The sequence below is a fragment of the Idiotropiscis lumnitzeri genome, chromosome 6 (assembly GCF_059441095.1).
Source record: "Idiotropiscis lumnitzeri isolate Australia: NSW breed Sydney's pygmy pipehorse chromosome 6, RoL_Ilum_1.0, whole genome shotgun sequence".
NCBI lineage: Eukaryota > Metazoa > Chordata > Actinopteri > Syngnathiformes > Syngnathidae > Idiotropiscis > Idiotropiscis lumnitzeri.
In genome coordinates this window covers 8,799,781-8,824,125 of record NC_142396.1, presented here as the reverse complement: position 1 = coordinate 8,824,125, position 24,345 = coordinate 8,799,781, and the positions used below count along the sequence as shown (strand labels likewise).

Sequence of the window (24,345 nt, the reverse complement as noted above, 5' to 3'; positions counted from 1 at the left end):
AAAAAAAGAGACGAAAATTAAATGAATCAAATTGCAATGTGGATTTGGAGTAAAATATGGTTCAACCTTTACTTGTAACTGTGGTTTTAAATTTTGCATCACAAATGTCTACTTATGTACTTGTGTGCAGTCGGCTCCAATCATATTTTGTTTGCAAATACATTTTGGATATAGATGAAAGTTTGGCTATTGAGTTTATAGTTGGTTTGGCAAATGAAAAACCTTGGCTGAGGTCCACGCTCTCCGAGTGTGCTTGTTAGGAATGGTAGCTTCACGCAAAGTGATTGGAGCCCTTGAAGATAGAGACAATAACGCATCAGCTAATAGCGGGAGACACGTGACCTAACACTCACCTAGTAGTAACACTTGTGCGGATGCTGAGGAGCAAAAAAGGGGGCGGCGGAGAGGGGGGGGGCGCTCTGAAGCCTCTTTGTGTTGTGTTCAGATGCACACACTCTGGGAGAAGTGATGACAGGTCACAGATCTGTTGGCAAGAAGAAAACTAATGAGCTTATGATGACACAAGACACACACGCTTGCCACGCTCGCACACACCGACTCATACATTTGTTACGGGAGTGAGAATCTCCACAGGGGTATAATTCACATAAGCTGCTCTTGAAAGGCCAATTTATTCGGTGCAGCCTCCACGTCCAATCACAGTTTTCATTTCATTTTACTATGTGCCTCCTACCTGGTTTTCACTGCTTTGCTAAAGAAATAAAAGGCTGCATTAAATCAAGAGGGGCGACCACAATGAACTCCGTTCACACTTCAAACGCTTGCAACGCTGTTCGTCCGCTGTGTGACCAAATGATCTGCTCTCATTAACAAAGCCTACACGGGGCTCATAACGCGGAACACATGCACGGCATTTTTGTGTTTGTCATCAGACTGAAACGCTCTGCTCCTAATGATTCCACCATGAGGTCAGAGGGCACTTTTGAGATTCTTCAAAAACACAATATGACTGCTTTGTCTCTTGGCCCAATGAATAATTCAGTGTCTTTCTTTTGCCGGGAAGAGACACTCCATTGCCCTCCCTAATAAGCTCATTTAACATATCTTTGTCTCACTGACGACCTGCCTACAAAGGAAACTACTCCGTTAGAATACGATATGCAGTATATTTTAATAATACATTCTAGTTTTTACTGCTGCTGGTAACAATATGAGGATTGGTTTTTAATTCATGTAAATGACCATATGGTAGTAAAAACGTCCTTTTTATTTTATAGCAACAAAATATATCCAATGATTCATTCATAATAAAAGCTAAGTAAATACAAGGAAAACATAATTCATAACAAATACTATACGGATTATAATACTGTATACAATTTGATACACCTTATGAGACAATGCAGCATAAACCAACTTAATTTAAGTTGATGAGATGATTAGTTAGTTAGTTAGTTAGTTAGTTAGTTAAATATTAATTTGACAGCTAAATAAAATATTACAGTATTGATTTGGTGTTTCTTTTTCAACAGTATGAGAATCAGTTGAAAAGAATGTCAAACTTTTTTTTAAAGTAAGTTGTTAATATATTGTTAGCTCATTAGGTAGCCAACTAGTTAATTTCATTTCAATTCTAAGTAAAGTTAATATAAAAAAATGATAGAACCACACAAAGCTAAGAGGCTGGTCTGTCGGTCGGTCTGGGATGGTTGGTTGGATAGTCAGTCGGCTAGCGAGTTAGTTTGATTTCAATTCTAAGAATGTTACACGACAATGGAAACTTTAGATGGAATAAAAGTTTCCATTGTCGTGTAACATTCTTAGAATTGAAATAGTTGACTTGATAGAGACAGATGGATGGACGGACAGACAGACAAACTGATGGATAGATGGACATACATACAGACAGTCTCAACTCAGCAAGGCGGTAGGGGGGCCCTTACAGCAGGGTAGGATGTACAACAACCACCATAACTTCATTTTTCTGTTCGTTGAAATTCAAGAAATGCAGTGCAATCCAGGCCTTGATGTCCTTCAGACTAGACAAAAGTGGCCTTAAAGAGAAAACGTCCTTTTAGTTTAGTGGGACATAGATTCGCAAAGCAGTGAAGGTGACTACCGTGTTTTCCTAAGATGAATCCGAAGGGTTGCAATTCCAATGAAAACATCAGGGGCCCCAACATGTAACCCTGTGGAACACCATATTGAAAGTGGGAGAGAGCGTGTCATTTGCCAGGAAGATGTCTTTAAAAGCTGACTCTCTCGCTATGGAGATGAGATTCCATGTCATATTTTGTGGGCTCACCATTAATATAGCATGGTTGCATCTAATGACAGTGGAAATTTTCCTGAACAAACATCAGTTGCATTTGAGATATAAGTGCAATGATTAATCGAAAAATCATGATCGTTTCAAAGTATTTTTTATTTTTTTTTAATTTAAAATTGCTGCTTCTGCAGCAGTAAATATTATCTGGCCACCCTGCGGACAATATACCGTAGCGTCTGCTAACGCAATGAAAAAAACCATGGATAATCAATAACCTCTTTATTGTAAAAATGAACGATTAATCTGTCAAAGAAAACGCCGTTGTTTTCCTCTCACGCAACCCTCTTATTAGATTTACCGATAGCTTCAGGGTCCCAAAGAAAGTTGTATCTTATAAAACTCTTACAACAATCCACATAACACAACTGAAGGTTTGCTACAATATATAATTGAAAACCATTCCCTCCACGATTTTTTCAACTATACAGTATATAATTTATCAGAGCAGGGCACTTGACCCTTTATTTTTTTTACCAGTCAGTCTCCCGCCCTCCAGTCACGACCTAGGTACCGTTCCGGCCTTGACCTTCCAGCCTTATTCATAAAAACTGACGGCCCCTGATCCTGCTTCGCTGTATCAAGAAATAAAGTGAAGCCACTGGCAGCCATCTTGCTTTGCCACTCCCAAACTTTTTTTTTTGTTTGTTTTACATTGATGCGCACAGCGAATTAAAAATAAAAAAAAAATCATCATCACTAAAAACTGTCATCACCTGAGCGTCAAATACATCATTCATTATAGCGAGCACCGCCACTTTGTATGCTTTTAAAAGAAACGTTTAGGTTCATCCTGAAGTTTTTATCCAATGATGGAATATCCGGAACCGTGCGTGTGCGTGTGTGTGGTTGATGGTACAACTTGTCGGCTACCTTTTGTTTTGATAGGCTGCAATGTCTATGCACATATGATGCACGTTACTATCCATGCAATTTCAAATTTGAGCAAAACTCATTGCAGAAGCAACGTAACTGTATTGTTTAGTGTGCGGAATGGAGTGACACTGCCCGAGTACAAGAAGGACAAGCTCCTGGGAGTCTCAATGTAGGCACCGTTGAATTTCCACCTGCAGGGAGAAACATTGACACTGATGAGGTGGCGCACCCGCCCCCCCCTCCTTACGCCCCTTGTAGTAGTTATCAGCAGAGACATCTGCATGATTAAAGCTCGGTGCCTTCAGCATGTGACTTATTAAAGTGCAATGCAATTAAGCGGCGTGTCCCCTGGCTGACCAGCCCCCTTTGCAATCCTCCATGAATGCAGCTCAGAACACCGTGGTAAGAGGGCAAAGTCCTATCTATGGATCGCACATCATATCCCAGGTTCATCTCACTGCTGGTCGTTGATTTAAAATGTGCTTGTACATAAGCAAGCGGAGAGGAAGAAAGACGAAATCATGGGGCGTTGCAATCATGTGCGGCGCCACAGAGAGAATTCCTGATCAGCGAGGTGCTTTTGTGCGCACCACGTCTTTGTTCAATCGTCTAAATGTGAGCTGAGCGCCAACATACATTTTTTATGAGAAATTCATCCTGCTGCTCAATCTGTTTGCTAATCACCGCTGATGGATTCCCGAGCAGCCAAATTTGGACTGATCCAAAGGTTACAGGTGTAAGCAGGCGGCACGGAGTGCCAATGAGATCAGACCCAGCGCTGGCCGGCACTGTTGTGCGTATGTGAGGGAGAGAGGAAGTGGGGGGGAGGATGTCATTAAGAGTCAGGGCTCATTAGCGAGGCTGTGGCGCTTCCCTTTGCATCAGCGTTGTACCTGCATGTGTGTCTGATGTGTGACGAGCCAATGACACGCTGCTATGTCACAAATAAAGCAACACAACTACAAAGTGAACTTTCGACTTCCTGCTACCAGCTGCGAAGAACGCTGAGTTTATCGAAGCACTTAAATGGCTAAGCTGCTATTTTCTACATCTCTATATATGTTCTCAATGAAATTATCGCCAGCGTTCTTGACAAAACATGTTACTTCACTGAGGAACAATTTTAAATCACAAATGAACCGGAGCTGATTAAACTATTGCAAATAGGCCACAGTGTTCGGCATAATGACACCCTGAAAGTACGTATACTGTTCCGGGAGGTGTCTGCTTTTAATATTTTTAAATTGTGAGCATCACTCAACATATTTTGTGACTTTTACAGGTGACCATAAAATAAGAGTGATTGTTTTGCTTTTTTTTTTCTCGCCATCGAGATCAATCACTCAATCACACCTTTATTTATATGCAGGGGTACACATAAGTGGTGCGCTGGTGCGCATGCGGACTGTAAATCCAATATTGTGGTTAGTTCAAGTTTGTGCATTGAAGTCTAGGCCAACGATTGCTTCCAAGGGCCAACTTGGCCAGCTCAATTTTGTCACGGGCCACATTGTAGTTGTGATTTCTCATGGACGACCATTATGGGTTTCCACCCATAGACAGTCTCCTCCGAAAATATTGGACTGGCATGGTCAATTCCTTTGTTTTTGGTGTATATGCAAGACATTTATTTGGGTTTCAGATAAAACGATGAATAGGAGACAAAATTTCAGAATTGCAGCTTTTCTTACATGGTACTGGTTAAACAGTTCACGACAGAGCATCTTTTGTTTGAAGCCACCTACTTTTAAATCACATTAAACCACATAGTAATTGAACCTTAAAAGATATTTAAAATATACAAAATTAGAGAGACTACAACGATTACTAATGAGGCAAATAGCATCCGTGTCATCGCCATGGTGGCCGCAGACCAACTACTTTACTGGTCTACGATGTTGATGGTCTTGCACATGTTTTGTATTGTTGTTTATCACGTTCTATTATTGGTTCTTTGTCTTATGACCACGTCTTAAAAATATAATTGCCTCTACTTCTAAAATTAATGGGGTTTTTTGCAGTTCAAATGGAGAACGTGATTAAAATTGGTATGCAAGTGGAAAGAGATTACATTGGTGTCGTAATGAGCAGAACAATGCTACTATATTTTTTGGACTATAAGTAGCTCTGAAGTATACAATGCATCAGTCAATAAATTCATCATGAAGAAGAAAAAGTTCTTTCGCAGTATAAGTGACATTTTTTGGGTGTGGGAATGTAATTTACAAAAACAAATGAGTAACATCAGTAAGGTAAGGCTAACCTTTCTAACGACGTTAAACACGATCACATTCCTACTCTTGTCCATTTCAACGTGTGAAAATCTAAAATCTAGCCGCGCCATATTTTGGATTTATTGACATCAAATGTGAGCTTCAATTCGCAGCGATGCCGCAACTGTGTAGGCATACTAGGCAATCGCCTAGGGCTCCGAACTGGATGGGGCCCCAGGATAGTGCCGACATTGGTCCTTTTGTCAGTGACAAAATGACATTTGAACTTTTAGACGTGCACCGTCGCTGCATTGGGGGAAAAAAATAATGCACAGGGCCCCCACGACCAATATCGATCCATATTCATATATTATCGGGAACAGAGAAGTTGGCTCTTCATTAATTATTGCAAACAGATCTTTATGTTTCGTGTGTCGCAAGAGTACCGGAGCATACACAATTCATACAGCGTGAACATAAAGCCAGCTGACGAAATATGTTGGGCTCCTCCCCATGTTTTTTTCCAACCTGGAGGTTCTTTGTTGAAGTTTTTGCGGGCTCAACAACAAGATGCCAATTTGACAAGCAACACTCCATCAATTTAGCCCATCATTAGCTTTTACAGTCAGGGTGGAAATGGACCAAACGCTGCCGTTGACAATGTGGTTAACTTCCAAACATTCTATTTTTTTTTTTTCCGTTTCTTTCACCCAGACAGCCGTCTAATCAGTACCAGACTTAATATAATCCAACTTCAACTTCAAAGTCATTCATTATGTGCTATTTGGAGGTTGCTGAGAGAAGATTCCACTGCCTGCCATCAATAAGCAGCCTAATGAAAGTGCCATAAGACAACAGCACAACTTTCCTGACAGGGAGTCCCACTCGGAGGCTGAGGCTCCCGGGAAAGTGCTTTGCGTCGTTTAACAGGAGCTTAATTCTGGCTACATGGTTTATTCATGCGGCGAGCGCAGATATCACGACTCTCATAAATCACACAGCGCCGTGTTGCTGGACATTGGCGCGAGCCGAGGCAGGGCTCACTAATCTCAACACCATCTTTCATGTGAATAACCTTGCCTCACTGCAGGGCAGGCCAACACGAGACACAACCCATTGGAGGGAGCCGTTCCTCATTTATTTTATTTCTTGCACTGCAAAGGCTTCGTGAGGAGACAAACACCGTCCTGTTCACTCTCGGCCAGTCGTGGTTCAACTCTCAACCGTGGTGAGGAATTGCGTGAGAGGAAATGATGTATCCTTGCTCTTAACGTTTGCTTTGTGGATGCAGAGGCAGCCGCACGATGGATGTGAACAGAGAGGGATCAAAGTACTAGTATATTTCGTACTAGTACTTTCACGGTTTCATTATTAATTAATACAAATAAACTGCACCATTAAATATAGAAAATTTATATGATAGATTGCCTTCCAGGAAATGGGAAGACGTCCGGGGGGCCCCAAGCATGCTGGGGCCCACCTAGAAGATAATTCAATATTCACACCAGATTTTTCGTGTTATCGGTAAAATATCTACACACACTAGCTGTGACGTCAGACTTTTTTACACTTGCGCAGATTTGCTCTTCTGTCTTGTGTCATGCATACACTCGTGGCAGGTGACGAGGGGCTCGAAAGTGACCACACCTGCCCGAAAACCCGGTTCGCACGTTGGCTGTCATGTCGAAATTTAAAAAAAAATAAATAAAAATTACAAAATCAAAAAAAATAAATAAATAAAAACAATCCGGCTTCCTCTTCTCGTTCTCCGCATCAAGTGGGTACATGTACAGGTGACAACAAGGCACTCTAAAGATGCTACAGCAGTCTCCACTAGCTAGTTATTCACCAGATTTTTCAGGTTATAATGTGCTATCAATTAAATATATATAAACACCAGTTGTCATGTCAGACTTATTTTTTTTTTCCACCTCGCTCTGTAATATACACACATGGCAGACAATAAGGCGCTCTAAAGTGGCCAGGCCAGCTTGAATCCCCGCGACGCACGTTGCCTGTTGTGCCGGATTTAAAAAAATGAAAAATAACCCCGAAAACCACCCCCCCCAGACCCTCTCTTCTCCTTCTCTGCATGACATGCACGCATTCACAGCTGACAACAAGGCACTCTAAAGCTGCCATGTCAATCTCCACTAGTGAATTTAACCATTTTGTAATTATTATGCAAATGTAATTTTTTTTTTTCCACAGTAGGAGGAAGGGTGGCTTTCGTGCTGACAGATTTTCAGAAATAGGCAGACAACAAATTTACTTGGATGTTTAATTTCACACTTGATGGGTGGGCAGATAGTCCAGAATCTGTATAGAAGAAATGACAATGTAACTCATCCATAATAGGTTGCTTTTAAAAAATACCTAGTAGTTTCTTCCGCAGACCAAGCCAGAGCCTCACTAAGATTGTTTTCGTGCAACCCTGCACACAAACAAGTCGACAAATAAATGAAGAAGATTGAGTTTTTGCATGGCGGAGGTAACAAGAAACTACAGGTATCGCACTGACACTTGTATGTGTTTTGCAGTGCTTGCCAGGTCATCCATCTCATTCCCCACTCAGGGAAAAAATATCCAGGAGTATTTCAAGCTGACAAAATAACGCAGAATGCACTTCTGACTGAGTCAAAGAGCAACCCACACCCACCCACCAAAAAAATTTTTAAAAATGGCTTTTATACAACACTCAAAACACCTTCATCTGCTGTATGACAAAGAGAAGGTGGAGCACAAGGAGACAGTGAACAGGAGAGAAGTGACGCATTCTCACAATGAGATGCTGAAACAACAGTGCGGCTGTCAGGGCAATTTTACACACCAATGCTTTCGCACCTCAGCCACACAGCCTTCAAACTCTGAACCCTGCATCTTCTTCTGCACGTCTTCATTTATTTTGTGTCAGTGTCCAAGATGTGAAACGCAAGGCGGTGAGATACCGGAGCCAAATGTCGCCGGGTAAGCGGTGTGTGAAGAAGACAGTGAGCGGGAGAGAAAAATGCTCCATGGGTGCACGCATCAGTGCGTTCGTTAGGTGCACAAGAAAACCCTTCAGAGCTCAAAGGGGAAAGTCGGTTTGTTTTGAGTTGTGAAAATACGAGGATAGGAAAGAGGGGCTTTAGAACACACCTTTATTTAGCATTTATGAAGTGGATATAAAAAGTGCCGATCACGAATTAAAGGCACTTTTACTGAAAGTGAGAATTACATTTTGCACATCATGCTTTGTTTCCTTGCTAGTATTGCACACAGACTTTGGAAAAGTGTTCAACAAAAAAAAAATGTCTTGGCATGGTCATTGAATCTAAATATATTCTCCATTGAAACATATCACATAGCCAGCGTGGTGAAATGAAAGTTAAATCAGATGGATTAGCATTAAAGTCCTGGGTCCAATTTTGCCACTGTGACCTTTTAAATGTCCTTCAGTCCACTTGAACAAAATACGCCTACTTAGTCAGAATATATTTAAAAAATGAGCAAAAGATAAGAGCTCAATTCGGCTCTGTTCAGACTGCATGCATGGCCAGTCACCGGCATGACGGACCGAACATTAAAACCTTACTTTTATACTCAGAACAATTCACGGTATTCGACTCTCATAATATCCAATATTCTGACTTTAAAGATAATTTTAATTGATGCTGTTGGACAGGTATTCATTTAATAAGATTTGTTATTGCTGTGGCATGTCATATTGGTGTAGAAGAGGTGTGGGCAAACTACGGCCCGGGGGCCATATGCGGCCCATTAAACGTTTTAATCCGGCCCGCCGAACTTGAAAAGAAGTTAAATGAAGGTTTAAGGTTTTATTTTCTAAATACTGTGTTTTTTCAAAGACAACTATATTGTTGTGATGCTTTTGTTCACTGTCATTTAAAATTGAATGTATTTTTTTTTTTTCGCTGATGAGGTGAGGTTACCAAAACACTTCATCTGTCAAATTTTAGAACCCATTGTGGCCCACCAATCAAAAAGTTTGCCCACCCCTGGTGTAGAATAATGCTGAGATCTGTTAAGATTTTTGTTACGTGAACCAAAATATAACCACACAGGCTTATTTCTCCAAAATATTGTTCACAAATCTATATTCGTGTGCATTTCTCCTTTGTTGAGATATTCCATCCACGCCATAAGTCGGCCATTTTAAGATGCTCATTAAACAGCATGATCATTGCACAGGTGTGCCTTAGGCTAACCACAATATAATGACACTTTAATATGTGCACTTTTACTGAAATTTTTGGGATTTATGGAAGCAGATTAACATTTAATTCACAGACAACAGCAAAAGTCAGCATACCAATTACGCGCTCCCTCAAAACTTGTGACATCTCCATGTGATGTAACTGCACATCTTAGAGAGGCCTTTTATTGGGAGCAGCCACAGACATAGCCATGCAATAATTATGCTGTTAGATCATCTTCTTGATATGCCACACCTGAGAGGTGAAAGGATAATCTTGGGAAAGGAGAGGTGCTAACAAACCCGGATTTAGAAAGAACTGTGAACAATATTTGAGAGAGACGGGTCTTTTTTTTTCCTTTTTTTTTTTTTTTTTTTTTTTTACTCAGAAGCAGTCTCAGCGCTTTGAGCTCAGCTCATGAAAAAACAGGAGCAAAAACAAAATGGTTGTGTCATATTTTTGTTCAGTGCAGCTGTGTGAGCGAGTTATATTCAAAACAGTCGCGCTTTTGCAAAGAACATGCAGCAAAACGATGAGGAAACCTAATGGGCTGCTCTCTCTTTGGTTTGAAAACATTTTTGAAATGAACAAGTTCAACAAGTTAGGTTGTTTTGGGGGGCATGTTGATTATATTTTGTAAAATGCGGTTGTCAGGCAGATTCATGTAATACGTGTACTGTATTTGGCACTCTTGTACTAAATCTGTAATCCCAATTAGAACGAGGAAGACGAAATAAATAAAGTATACACAATAAATAAGTCCCTAGTCAAGTAAAACAAAGATAGGAAATGCATAACATGGTTTTTCGGTGGACTTAGTGCACTTGGATTTTATAATGTTTTATTATCTTGTTGTTAGTAGCCAATGTAGGAAATTAGCAAACGATGTAGAGCTGCACGATATTGAAAAAACATGCGATATGGTTGTTGACTAAGGCAATATTGATATAATTGCGATATTTAACATGTGCCTAAAAAAATGGCATTTTTGCTATTTAATGATATAAGTACTTTTTCCCCATGCAGCAAAATAAGCAAGCGAAATGTTTTTTTAGCTAATTAATTGTAATTACTCTCGATAATGTTCAACTATCGGATGGGGATGCACATTTGAATTTGCATCTGGTTGAATTCAGATAAAAGCATTTAATTCCATATTGCATGTCTTGGCCATATGCATAATCAATATTTTTTCGATATATTGTGCAGCCCTAATGACTTGTATATCGTCGCTGTCCTGTGAAAAACACGTAGGTCCAATTCTGTAATTTTGAAAATGCTCACATTAATGGGATGTCTGTAATGCAGAAACCTCATTCACGTAAAAATAAAAAATAAAAAATGGAAGGACAGTGTAGAAATTAGAGTTTTGCATTTTCCCACACACTACCCTGCACGTGGTTGGGAGATTTTGTTATGGTGCAGTAAAACCTAGGATGGGATTTTTTTACCACAATTCTAAAATGTATGTTTGGCGCAAACACAACACGACGCATCACGGGAAAAAAAACACCATCACGGCCGACAGCGAAGCATGGTGGTAGCATTATATTTTGAGGACGTATTTCATCAGTTGGAAGTGAGGCCCTCGACAAGGTGGCGGGAATTATGAACAGTTCACAATCCCAGTCAGTTTTAGCAACAAAAAAAAAAAACATGTTACTGTTAGAAAGAAAAAGGCAACTAGAATATCTAAAATCATTTGGGGTTAATCGGAGGTACATTAAATGGTGGCAGGTTTGTGCTGATTCCCATTCATCATACGGTTAAATGTGATTGGTTCATTCTGAACATAGTTATAAAAGGGTGTGCAGACTTGTACAACCACATTATAATGCTTGATTCGTTTTAAATCCCCTCTCCAAAACAAAAAAAAAATCTGTCACATTAATGGTGTAAAATTTAACTTTTGACACAATTTATCTGGGTCCCATCACAAAAAGACTGGTATTTGAACAGGGGTGTGTAGACTTTTTAAAAACTGTATTTAACAGAAACAAGTAAAAAATTGTTTTTAATTCAAAGCAGCAATATTTGTGAAAAAAAACAGCAACAGATAAAAGGCAAAGTTTGATCCTGTAAAAGTAAAAAAAGAAAATAAGACCAAGATTAAACACAGATGCATAAATGGAGATTATGTCCGACTTGTAAAGACCTATTCCATGACGCTTTCGCCAAACACACCACAGTGAGTTGCAGACATGATCTAGTGCTGGCTCCACCATGTCCTGACCTGCTGCGAGTGCACAAGCGTTGCCAGCGTGGGGCCAAAGGAGATGCGACACGCGGCTGCGCTGCTGTATTATTCAGGAGGCGCCCCTGTCGACTGGGCAGTTATTCCGCATCCAAATCCCAGATGTGGTTTAACGTGTGCTCCCTTCACTGTCCTGACAGCTGCTCATTGATCACATGCAACGTAGACGGGTGCTGAATAAGCGCATGCACGAGCTTTGTGTTATTGGGTTAAAATTGCCTCGATGATAGCACTGAAATCCATCAATAGACTTTGGAAATAGGCCAGAGTTGACTTGCTGCCACCGATTGAAGAGGCGAGGCTCAGCATGCGGCCGAGATGCGCTGATACGATGCTACATGTGAAATATAGTGGAGCAGTGCGGCTGCATATAAGGTCGGGAGGGAAGCAATTCTCTTCTTAGTCATGTCCAAAGAATTCCTGTGAGGATACAGAGATTGGACATGATAATAGAAGAGTTGGATCCAAAATTCTGCCTTGTTTGTATATATCATAGATATATATCAAGATATTAAAAATGTTCTAGTGCTATTGACATGCAGTATATCTAGCAGAGAGCTGGTTCTAAAAGCGCACAATAAAAATTTGTTTTTTTTTTTAGGCTGATCGGCCAATTCCGATTATGTGGCAGAATAAAATGTATATCGACTGCCTTTGAAAAGTGACACGAAAGCTCTCGCCAGCCTACATGAAGCAATTGCTAGCAGAACCGCTGTACATCTGTACAATTCAGCGGCACTTGACCCTTTTTTGCCGGTCAGCCCCCCGGTCTCCGTCCGCTATCGACCCTGCGCCCTTATTCATAAAAATTGTCGGCCCCCGGCCCCGCCCAGCGGACTGCCAAACTCTGGTAATCCAGGAGTTTTTTTTAGCGTTCCTTAAATAGTGATTGAGTATTATTTCAGGGTGCCGTTGTGTTCTTGAAGTCGGCAACGGTTTACAACGGCAAACAACCGCAAACAGTGTCTGGAAGACAAGTCAAGGCACCACGACACACTGCCGGAAGCAACTTCAGAATAAAAGTGTGCCTTGGCGTCCATATATTATTTGGTATGGTTTATTTTGAAGTTGGCCTCCTTACTTCATTGGCGGGATGTTAGCGTCATGCCGAGCATAAACAATTGTTGCTGTGATTAGCGTAACTTCTTCTCAGCAGTGAGTGTACACAAGGGAGAAAAAAATGCCTTGGGCATTTTTGGGAATGGAGGACTCATTCATCATTCATCATTAAATCAGGATAATCAGAGTGAATAATATTATACTTCCAACTTTGTTATCCATCTATCTCTTTCAGACAAGGTCAATCAAAATTGATTAGCATTTCTTTCCGTTGGTCGTTGTTTGCAATAGTTAAAGCATATACGATTTATTATAAAAAATAAAAAAAAATAGACGAGGCCTCTCTTCACAGTATTGAGTTCAGAGCCCAAATGTAGCCCAGCAACAGTACCTGTCGCGTTGATTCATCACACGAATGAATAACTCTACACGGCATAAAATGTGAAATCAAATGACAGTGTCACCTACAGTAGCGAAACGCGTCATGATCACCTGACTCGAGTGGTTCACACTCAGGTCAGCTTTGCATGTTAATTAAACGTTTCATCAGATGAGCTTTAAAACTTCATCAAGCCCGCTCCTATAGTTCATCCTCACCTTTCAAGCCTCCCTGTCTTTTGTTAGCATGCCTGATAAATTATTCAATATTCATTAAATAATGTTTGATGAAAAGGGAACAGGGGCAAGATGTTAACGCTAATTTATGACTTTGACGAATCGTCACCGCTGTATGATGCTGGGAAAAGATATCATTGTTTAGAAGGGAATTATCTACCCCCCTCCCCCCTTACTTCTGAGGGCATTGTTAGGCCTCTTGTTAACCTTTTTTACGTTGTCAAAAAAACATTTAGCAGTCTGTGTGTCTTAGTTATGCTGTACAGTATTCAAACCACATCCAATAAGATCCAATACAGGGGATGAAAAGTATGGCCTTTGCAAAGATAATTCCAGCTCAGTTTGAATTGACTGTCACATATTTATAAACTTACCATTAATCAGTTAGTGTGGTTGTAGTTTGAAGTGCATCATACTAAGCTGTGTAGAATACTTTGGTTAGCGACATGAGAATACCAAATTGTTAGAGGCAGTCCAATATGATGCACTTACGAGCACAATAAAAAAAATACACATACAAATACCTATTAAAACTCATTCACTTCCAGCCAAATGAAAAAATATATATTTTTGACGTCTCTAGCCGTCAATGGCAGTCAATGAGTTAAACATATTTAAAGAGTGATGAGTTATATTTTGTTTTAATTTGATTGAGTTTTAAATTGTATGATATTTGCATGATTATGGATTGTATGTATGCATTAGGGATGTTTTTTTTGGGTGGGGGCTGTTTTAAGAATTGTGGTTGTTGGTTTTGCCTGGCTGATTTTTTTTCTCAGTTTTTGTCGATCATTATTAATATTGTCATTATTATTTGACACATGAACACATGGAGCATAACGTTACACTAGAGTACAATAATATGAAATACACTTTTTAGGAATAAAAATCTTTCTTGTTTATGATGAACACTTGTGCCTACTACACCACAGTGCTGCATTATGAGAGGTAGTATTTGGAGATTTTTTTAAGTGTTACTTGGTTTCAAAAATAAAAAAAAATAATTATAACAAATTTATCAAATGTTTTCTATTTTTTCCCTTGTTAATTAAATACGTCTCGACTGTTAATCAACCTAATTGACTGAGTGCCTGTTATGTCTCATGAATTGAATCATTTCAAAGAGTGTCAAATGAGAAGTGTACAAACTTCTTACGCCACGTGTGGAAAAACGGAAAGATTCAAGGGGCCACTTTGATATTCTTCCCTTTATGTTTATTGAACATGCTAACATAGCATTACCCCATAATATCCGCAGGCAGTGTTTAATTATATTTTTCGATAACCAAAAACAAGCTTCGGGCTGCAAACTGTCCCCTGGCCAGACTTTGGAGACCCCGGTCTAAATGATTCAATTAGCCAAGTGGATTACACTTTCTAACTCCACTATAATTAATGATAAAAGCCTGTTTATCTGATCTGCAGATGTGAAAGCAGGAGGTAACTGGGCGTACAAATCCTGCTGGTGATGGAGAGAGGATTTTTTGCTGTCTCAGGCCTAACGATGAATGATAGCCTTATCGACAAAGCGCAACACATCCCAAACGCGCACGCGGAGGCTCTTGTCGCTGTTCATTTCCACATTTCGTGCTGGAAAATAGCTGTAGCTTTGGTTATTTGACTGCAAGTGACAGTGAAAATGCTTCATAGCAGCAATGTCAGGTGGATGCTTACATGTGCAAAAAGTCACAGGTTTCCCACAAGGGACATACATGACTGTCTTTAAACAAGAAAGAAACTAATGAGTTCATTCATCAGTGCACAGCAAGGATCAGTGCAGACGTCGCTCCCCTGCAGGGGGGCTGCACCTTGGGAAAATTGGATTAACACGGCGCCACACCGGAATTTCCGTATCTCCAAAATCAGCCTGCGTTGGCCGTTTGTGCTCCTCGCTTGCATATCAGAGGGAGCCAATCTGTTTCTCCGCAGAGTGCCGGCTGACCAACATGGCTGTCGGCAATTGTCCAATTATTAATTAAATGCTGGCATGCGTAATCAGATGCAGACGCGGTCAGACCTGTGAGACAGCTAACGAAGCTGAATTTAAATTGCTGATGTCGGACAATGACGGCGCCGTGCAGCTGAATCATGCGGCACTTGAACAATCTATCATCATTTTGCACTTTGTTCTTAACTCATTCACTGCTAGCCCAGGTAAAATGAAAGTACGTCTATATCCGTCAATGGTAGCGAATGAGTTAATAAAATATTGTAGTGCACGACATTTACTGTATTTTCTTCACGAAGGGCAAAATGTGAGCCACTTGCGCAATACAATGATGTCAACTGTCAAATATTCTGTCTTCACAAAGTTTATAAAATTTGGATTGATCTACGCATTCAACAACGCGTGCATTATTGTGGTGGAACTGTACTGAGCCACACTGTTGTGTTCTTAGCCGATCCTAAGAGTTGCTCTTGTCACTAGTAAATGAGATATGGGACCTTTCGGGGAAGGAACTTCAATAATGCTTCAATTAAAAAGGATTGCACAAAAAATTGAAAAAAATGAACTAAATTTAAAAATGTCAAGATTAAATGCAAATGTTAAAAGTTAAACACAACTGAACTCATGCAGTACAACTAGAGGCACCCGCATGCCACACCGCTGCAGAGACTTCATTAATGCAACACAGCCAATGCAAACAACAACCACACAACTTGAGCATTATCTCTGAGACTATTTGCTAGACATTGAAATTAGTGTGTCATGTGTGCTATGGAGAATGATCCAATTCCACTTAAAGTCCAAAAATCATTATTACTATACCACAAATAAGTTATGTTTTCTCATCTATATATGCCAGAGACTCATAGTAGCCAATGAAGAATTAAATATGAGCACGGTATATCACCTGTGTGTTCAACTAAACGGTAACAGAGTCCGTCGAGCAAATCGATTTGAGAGTAAACAGAGATGAGATCATTATTTTTATCAAATTTTTTAAATACCATTTGGTGCTGTGAAATCTATCGAACGTATAATATGTGCCTTGGCGAATAAAGGTTGGGAAACACTGAAGGATTAGATGTCATTATCGTACAAGTAGTCATAATTAGGACCCGACCGATTTGGCACTGATTTAATCAGCCAATACCAGCCACCGGTATTTTAAAAATAGAATTTATTTTATGCGCTGTGTGTACTTATTGTGATCACAACATGACATTCAAACATTCTCCCACCACACCCACCCCCAATTTTCTTCTCTGTTGTAAAGTTAACAAAACAAATACTAAAGAACCAAGTAATAAAAAACAGTCCATTTTTCTGCCTCTAATTCAGTACCAGAAGAGAAGTTATTTTATTCATTATATCATATATTGCTTCACTCATACTATTTATATATTTTTTCTTTATTTTAAATGAATTGGCCAATCAATCACAACTCCGAAGTTTATTCTGCCAAATATCGTAAGTAGCCTAAACATAAATTCATAACAGTCAGGCCCAACTTTGTATATTGTACACAATAGAAGAAAGGCTACACAATCTTTTGACTCCTTCTCCACCAACATTTCAATGCCACAGCTTTCACAAGTAAAGTACAGTGCAGGCCCGGCCGCCATGTATTTCATTAACTTCTCTTAATGCACTTGCTATGGCTCCAGGGTGTTTGCTCAACGTTCAATGTGCTTTTTCGCTGAAATAATAAGAGCGATCAGTCAGCGCAAAACAACAACAAAAAAAAAACAGCTTAATTCGCAGAACAAAGGTCATTGGAGTTGTTGCTTTTGAGACATTTTGACAGACTAGAGCTAAACAGAGCGCACAAAAAAAACAAGTTCAAGTCAGCCTTAAATTATAACAATATATGTTGAGGTGTTCACGTGTCATTGCAAAAACTGGGTTCATAGTGCTGAGCCCACAAAAATGAGTTGGCGTTGCAAACTTGACTCAATGCATCGTTAGTGCACATTGCAAAGTACACGGCACATCACCAGACAATCATACTAACAAAGCGGAACACTAGTGTATATAATTAAAAGACAGTGAGCGTGCATGGGTGGGAAATGAGCATACAAAAGAATTAAAAGCATAAGTTGCCATGTTTTTTTATCGAAATTCAACAGCTGCTAAAATGTCACATTAACACAAACATTTTCGATTATGTTGAATCAAAACTGAGAATTTGATAATATAAGGAGCAGGGAAAGCAAAGCGTACTTGGTGAAATGTCAAACCTCCATCATCTCAGACCTTCACTCATCGGCACTAGTTTCACGTATTGATTAAAGGAGGGATTTCTACTGGTTGGGTTTTACAGGACTGTAAAGCATGAACACAAAAAGTTTGTATTTTGCCCTTGAAGGATCTGCTTAATAATAGCTTGTTCTTCTTGTTTAGCATGGCCTCACACACACACACACACACACACGCACACCCCCCCCCCCCCCCCCGCACACACACGCACACAAACCTGAGGGAAATGTCCTGTTCTCATTGAAGCAGTTTTTCAGCAAACTGCAACACCACTGAAATTATTACTGTAAAAATAAATGTTAAAATAATAATAATAATAATATTAATAATAGTTGGGCAAATTTTGCACCTGGTTAATCATTGCTTATTAAATAAATGCATGACACTGAAACCATGAAGTGTTTGGGAATTTTTTTTAATTAGTCCAAATATTTGTATTATTTGAAATGGATGAAACGGTTTTCTGATTTGATTCATTTTGTTTTCCTCTGAGATGGGCTAAATGAGATCTGTCGAGTTCTAAATTGTATAAACAAACAACCATTTTACAAAATAAAATTCCTTTTCCAAGCATTGACGCAATTTAAGTAACACTAATATGCACAAGATAATTCCTTTAAGATTAATGGCATCCGGGATGTCACACAGAGCTGTGGCGACAGTATATGCAGCTCAATTGCATACAACTATACAATGAATGTGTATTTCACAGTATTCAGTGTTAAAAAAAACTATTACTTTACTAAATGTGGTGATTTGGTGTTTTTATTTTCCCACAATGCAGTAACATCACCATTATTAAGCGATTTTGACGATGAGACTAATGGGAATTTAATCAGCTTCGTTATCCGGCACTCCACTGCCATCTAACGGTTTAATTGTGCAATAACAGGTACGCGTGGTCTCTTCTGAGTGGAATTAGAACATATTCATCAGTCTCTCTCATTCCCTGTGAAAAACCAAACTTTACATCGAGTTCTCATTGAAATTTAACAATAGGCTGTGGTAAACTCTTAGATTAATGCGCGTATTTAAAGTGTAACTTAACATTTCACGAGAAGCGACAAATGACAGGTAATTAAGAGTTCGATTGTGAAGACAACCAGGAGTCATTGGGCTTCACTTGAAGGATCAAAATTGCACACTGTTGCACTTCAATTCACTGCTGAGCTACCCCAGAACACACTTACATGTCATTTGCATGAATGTATGTTTAAACTAATAGCGCGCGTCGCTGGAGCACGACAGACGTGCAAAACAATGCATGGAGCTGACAGTAAATTGAAAAGCTCTCCTGGCTGATACAGCGTTTTTTCCCCACTTCGTTTGGCACACGACGCCTCTTTCCATAGCATAGACTCGCCAACAGCCCAATTAAATAGAAAGCCCAATTTATCACACAGCCACCAGCCCGGTAGCTTCCAAAACCCCCCTCAGAAAAAAACGACTAACCGTTCCCAAAAAAACACAAACAACCAAATACATCAGATCAGAAATCGACGGTGTGTCATAAATGTGCGTCACCGCCAATTAAATGACATTTTTGGATTATGAAGGAGATGAATCAAAACTCACCGTGGGGGACGCTTGGGACGCAAAGTTGCCACCCTCAACAAGCAAAGAGATACTTCCGGATGGTGCGGGTGTCAAGCTCTACCATGAATAAAAGAAGGCTCATCATGCTTGGTGCTCGGACCTGAGTCACAGGATGCAGCGGTGTGTCCCCTTCTCTTCTCCCTCTCCTTCTTCTCTCTCCTCCGCGGATGCTTATCTGAGGCTCAAGCGCGGCCCACTTTAAACTAGGACGACGTCACGGGCGCCAATGGTGAGGCCACGCCCACCTTCAACCGACACGTTTTTCCAAACAAGTACCTTCATGCACACACAATGGGGGCCTCGTTTTCATTCTTAATAGTGGTGGGAAATAACTACGTCAGTAGATTTTTCTGGTATTCCTACAACCAGTATTTATTTTTCTGACAACTTTTTACTTGAAAAGAGAAATCTGTACTTACGTACGCCTTAATTAAAAACAGGCCTTGGTACCCTTTTTAACCTCCTCAGAAGCTAACAAGAAAAAAAATGACTTGGACACCATGACGATATCTTTATTGATTTAGACAAAATTGGAGATTCATATCACAGAATGACAAGTAGAACGACTCATTTGTTTTCGTTGATTCCTTTTTTTCTGAAAATATGAACCACTTCAGATCAGCCCTGCTCTAAATTTCCCAATCTCCGAGGTTGTGCTAAAACAAAAGCTAAAAAGATGGCAGCATAGAGAAACTTTGGATGCATTAGCAAAGGGATGACACAAAGACAAAGTGGCCAATCCCTACACAAATGTAAACATCTCTCACTATGTGACGGCGGATATGTGACAAGTAGATAAAACCTTATCTTACTTCAGCTAAAACACATTAACTTATCCAGAAGATATTCCAGGATCAGACATTTATGGGTGCTGACCATTTTGGCGTCAGAGCACATCAGATAGCAAGGTGTCTGTGTTTCACATTTTACCGCTCCAAAACAAAAATGCACTCACAACACAATAGGCGTTTTAGTGGAAGAATTTAAGCAATTTGCTGCATTTCCTTCTTAAAGGGAAAGCTACTTCAAGCTATTCCATGTTAACGATGTTAATGGATGATGCGCGCTCACACTCGGATCGCGGATCAGTCACTATTTTTGAGACAAAAGAGTTACTGTACTTTGTTGATAAAATGTGTTTCTACCAAGTACTGTGTGGTTTTAACTAGTAATGGGCAAAATGAAGCCTCCTGAACCACCTGTGTATTGCTTCAGCTAAAGGTTCATTACTTGATGCTTCATTAACATTTACTCTCTACTGACACCTATCGTACAGTGGCAAGTATAGCGGACGAAATCTTGAAATGCGTTGAAGTATTATGAAAGAATGGCCCAATATTGCGAAATTAAGCTTCAGGAATCTTTAAAGGGACAGTTGATTGATCTTAACAAATGCACTTATGAAATAGGTTAGCATGTAAAAATGACATCAGTACTAAAATGCCTCCGACCCTAAAGGACTATGTAGTGTTTTAATTATGTGCTTTGCCAATGCTAACAGGAAGCCAGTAATGGCCAATAAAGCTGGAGACGTGTCATACATGACGGCGTACTTAGCTAGCGGTTTGTTAGCGTCCTAAATTAGCGACAGAATATGATTTCGCGAAGGCTTTGTGTTGATGGTGGCAACGATGTAATGTCGATTAAAACTATGATAAAGCAAGCCAAAAGGTTAAACACGGAAGTCAAGGTAGCCGTGAAGCCAGCACGAGAGCCAACTTCAAAGTAAAGGTTTCCTAACGCTGTTGCGTTGGCATCAATGACTCAATATATTACTAGTTAAGCTTTATTTTGAAGTTAGCCAGTACGGAGGCGGTGTGTTCGTTGAGAATGTTTGCATCTTTCATGACGTGTCTTCAGTCTAAAATGACGTTGGCGGGACAAGAGGCATAAAAACAACCCTTATCAATTTGTGGCCTCGTTTCACCCCAAATTGCCAAAATGCGCCCATACATGCGACTTACGTGATCTACGAGGGGGTTTCAACGTCGCCTGTTGCTATTTTAGTGATTGCGGACTAACTATGTTGCCTTAACGTGTTGTGCACAATTTTTTTCACCAGCCATTCCGCGGCTGGTACCGGTCCCGAACCATGGTGTTTGATCCTAACGGATCACGGATCAAAGATGATCCGTTGCACCACGAGTCACGAGTACATTATAGATTAATGTAACAAAGAGAACCCTGTCACTTCTCAAAATAAGATTTTTTAGCCTCAAATAATAAAACAGCAATACTGGAAGTTTTTTTTCTTTTATCTGTGTTACCTTTATCTACGGCCCGGTCCAAAGTGGCCCGCGGATCGGTACCGGGTAGACCTCTTATAGACCTGCACTTAGTGCAACACAAAAACATACAGAGTGTGAGTTTGAATTTCCCCTTGAAGGCTTATGAGTAAATACATTAAAATCAAAATTATCCATAGGTGTGACTGAGTGTCAATTGAATATTTGTGAGGGATGACTGCTCTACCATACAAAATCAACTAACATTTTCTTTATTTTTATTCCTTCTGCTCCTGATCACTGGCAGCAACAGTCGATACGATGTGGAAGAAGAGTGGCTAAATTGTCTGGAAAGGTTTAATTATCATGATCACGGAGCAAGATTTTTTCTGCAAGAATGAACACCTCAGTCCTCTAGTGAAGCAAGAAAAGAAGCAGATCAGGTGGAACGAGACTTCTTTCAGGATGCACTTTTTCGCTGAAAGGGCTGTTGCAGGTGCTTCTGAGAAATGTTTGAACCCAGAACCTGCTGCTACGACACCGCACGTGACTTAACAACAAAGGTGTCGTGTGTTTGCATGTTTATGAAATAGAGCCCCCTTCCCAACACACGCGCTCAGACACTCGGATCCTTTTTGACCGCGCTTGCAGTAACACTCTTCAGTGTTGTCTAAAAAAAAAAAAGAATCTCCTTTTTCTATTTTTTTTGTTCTTACTGCCTCATTAGAGTGCCATCAAGCTACTCAAGTGTGCGCTTTTTAGAGAAGGTTCACAGACTGTTAGCTTCCGACACATCACAAAAGACTAGAAGGGTTCATCTGCAAAGTGAAGTCACAAAGCACCCTAACATCATGTCAATCATGGCAACGTCTAGCGCAATATTCACTGACGAGCGTGCGCTGCAGGTCAATAGCTGATTTTACACCTGAGCTCACTTTATGTGGATTTCTTTATTCTGTTCATTGCAACAACAAAGCCACGTTTTGCTTGGAAAACATGTTCCTGGATTATTTGGTCAATTCATGAATGGGATGCGGGTGGCTCATCAATAGTTTCCACGGATTGAACGAAATGATGACTCCCTTTATGTAAACAAAATGAATGCAGTAGCATTCCAATTTGGTTCACGATGACGAGGTGGATCTACAAAGACGGTGAATATAAACGCATATGTAGTTTTATCTAAAAGCCCACTTAATTAACACATCAACTAAAAAAGTACTTTTTCGTCATAACAGACTTGAGCAGTACGTTGCTCAACACACACACACACACATGCACAGCCGTGCCGTTCTTTTTATGTCAAAATAAAATACGTCTGTACCATCTGCTTATGTTCAAGCATGATAATGCATGTTCCCATCCGGTGAGAATGTGAATTCCTAAAACTGAACACGTTCCAGTCCCTGATGAGCCTGCATTGTCACACCTGAGCAGAATGTGAAGCTTTATCTAAGGCAGCGCAAAAAGTAGCGCATTGTATCTATCTAGCTTGCCATAACATCCATCCATGCATTCATTTTCTATTATGCTTATCGTCAAGAGGGTCACTAGTGGCCCGGAGTTCATCACAGCTGACTTTGGGAGAGACTTTGTACACCCTGGGCGAGTCGCCAGCCAATTGCAGAGCAAGGCCAGATGTGAGATTCAAACTCTGGACCTCAAAACTGGAAGGCCGATATGGTAAACACTCGACCAACGTTCTGCTCTGGTGTATCAAATATGTAATATACAATCACATCCATATAAATACATACATTAAACCTATTATCATAATTTATATACTTATCTTAAAAAATGATATGAGCAATATATTGATATATCGCTCTATATCTAAAGTGCTGTATCTTCACCTTATTTGACAGTATCCATCTAGTTTCATCATCATATTTGCGATATGATTGTATATCTAAATATATCTATTTTGATATGTCAATAACATAATAGCCAACCTTATCGTGTCTTAAGTATCATGTTTATTGGATCGACATATAATCACCTCTCATATAAATATAGAGCTCTATTTTGGTGCTTGGTGCAAGTCCCGAGCAGTCTAACTGTGCACATAGGTGGTGTTTCCTTTCTTTTACCTAGAAGGATGCGTTTGCGCCGTTGTGGGAGTGAACACAGACAACTTATTTCCTAGCCAATGAAAGTGATTCCATTCTCTTTCAAGTAAGCACACTAGAGGCACACATAGTGTTTGAGATTGCAGAAGCAGAAATAGATTGGCTGGAGTCTATCGAGACAATCAAAGTGTGTGAAGCATGTTTTATAAGGGACTGCAAGCAGACCTCCACAGGTGGATGATGTTAATTTGGCCAGGGCAATCACACATCCCCGATCCGAAGTGGGCACTTAAAGACCACCTTCCACACCAATTGTTTATGTCCATGTGTGGTGTTTTATATCACATGCTACCCTAAATATCTTGTGTTATCACATCTGACTTATTTTAGCTGTCTATGATATCATATACATGTTAAAACATGCATGTTCGGTTCGGAGAAGACTTTAAAATGCCCTTAGATGTTCATGTGATCATGACTCTGCTGGCGAGCGTCATGTGACCAAACTCAGAAAACGGGTGAGCCGTGATTGGTCATTACCTGAGCCCTGGGCAACTGTGATGTAATAAAAGGGTTGGATTTTGCTACTTAACTCATTTAACCCCAGCCGTTTTCACGAGAGGAAACAACTCAATCACAGCCTTTTCTTTCTGGATTTTGATTGATTTTGCCAGGACTACAGAATATTGTGTTCTAAAGATAAAAACATTGAGCTATGATACAAAAAAAAAGGCTAAGACGTATAAATACG

The 24,345-nt window shown here is 40.0% G+C and overlaps 1 protein-coding gene across 2 annotated transcripts in view; it reads right to left on the bottom strand.

The window, feature by feature from the left end:
* megf11 (multiple EGF-like-domains 11) overlaps positions 1-24,345 on the bottom strand; it is a 104,988-nt gene that overhangs the window by 73,776 nt on the left and 6,867 nt on the right. The window contains exons 1-2 of one of the 2 annotated variants that reach the window (XM_088299244.1): positions 19,280-19,484; positions 354-484 (exon numbers count right to left, since the gene is read on the bottom strand). The gene's annotated coding sequence lies outside the window, so the exon portion shown is untranslated. Of the gene's footprint in view, positions 1-353; positions 485-19,279; positions 19,485-24,345 lie in introns of those variants that run through there. The other variant, XM_088299245.1, reaches the window with a different exon arrangement.